We start from the raw sequence: 1,737 nt of genomic DNA on the forward strand, positions 1-1,737 counted from the left end.
ACTTAGAGCCTGATGGGATTGAATCAGTTTGTATTGAGATATGCTTTAAAAACACAAAATCGTTTCTGTTAAATTTTATCTATCGTCCACCTAATGAGACGAAAAAAATAGATAGAAAAATTTGATGCATTACTTGATAATTTTGAGGGTTTAAACATTGAATATCACATATTAGGTGATTTCAATTTTAAATACATTGCCGAGAGCAAATCCTATGAATGCAAAATGTGGTAAAAAACTGTATTTAAGCATGGCCTCGTGCAACTGATAGACACACCAACTAGAGTCACAGATAAATCGTCTTCAATAATTGATCATATATATACTAATCGAACAGACAGAGTAAGTACTACTAATGTCCCACAGATATCTATAAGCGACCACTATCCGGTTTGCATAACAAGGAAAATTAACTTTAAAATCTCTAAACAATGCACTCACTCGAATATTAGATATAGATGCTTTAAAAAGTTTGTGATATCTGATTCCCAATTTGATCTATCGATTTCGCAACTAAATTTCATTGAAAATGTTCACGATCCAAATATGTCCCTGCAATCTTTATATAGAATTTTGAATAGCGTTTTAGAAAAGTATGCCCCTTACAGGCAAAAGAGAATAAAAAGCTCACATATGCCTAAATGGATAAACAAAGAAGTTATTAAAAGTATGCGCGATAGAGATCACTTCCGCAAAATTAATGACTGACACAATTATAAACTGTTACGAAATAAAACAACTGCACTAATATTTGGAAGAATTTAAAAATGATATCTAATAATGACAATGATCAAAACTGCGGGTGAATTTTCTAAATAAAATTTTAGTGAACGGTGTGTATGTTGAAGACAAAAGTAGGATCCTAATTGCCTTAAATGAGTATTTTACAAACATATCAAATATTGTTGATAAGCTGAAATTTCACGAAGAAAACTTTGCTTATTTGAAGTTATATCTCGACAAATCCTTAAAACAGCATAAATTTTCTATAAATTACATTACCCCTCTCGAAGTAAGTAAAATAATTGGCAATTTAAATGTAAACAAGGCTACGGGAATCGACGGGATCGGTGAAAATATTATAAAATACTGTACCAATTACCTCGATATTAAATAATAGTATTCGTACAGGAATATTCCCCAATTTGTTAAGCGTAGCGTATGTTCTACCAATATATAAAGGCTCAGACAGAGAGGACTGTAATAACTATCGTCCGATTTCAATTTTGCCAACCTTATCCAAAATATTCGAAAAACATCTATCAAATGAATTAAAAGAATTATTTTGTATAACAAATGTGTTGAATAAACATCAGTCAGGGTTTAGAGAAGATCATTCTTGCTAAACAGCACTAATTCGACTCATTGATGAGTGGCTAAAAGATGTAGATAATGGCAATTGTATTGGTTCTGTTTATATTGACATGAAAAAAGCTTTTGATTTAGTTGATAATGAAATGCTGGTAAACAAACTGAAACTTCATCACTTTTCGAATGGTACCTTGTCCCTTTTTCAATCTTATCTTAGTCAAAGACAACAATGCGTTAAATTAGGGACTAGTTTTTCTACCCTCTAACTATTAAGAGTGGTGTCCCTAAAGGTTCCATTTTGGGTCCGCTCTTGTTTCTAATTTATATAAAAGATATTGGGTTATTAGTAAACCAATCAGACATAGACTTGAATGCTGATGACTCGACACTATATGCTACATGGGCCAATTTTTCAGAAATTCAGAC

This window comes from Dreissena polymorpha, chromosome 3 (genome assembly GCF_020536995.1).
Source record: "Dreissena polymorpha isolate Duluth1 chromosome 3, UMN_Dpol_1.0, whole genome shotgun sequence".
NCBI lineage: Eukaryota > Metazoa > Mollusca > Bivalvia > Myida > Dreissenidae > Dreissena > Dreissena polymorpha.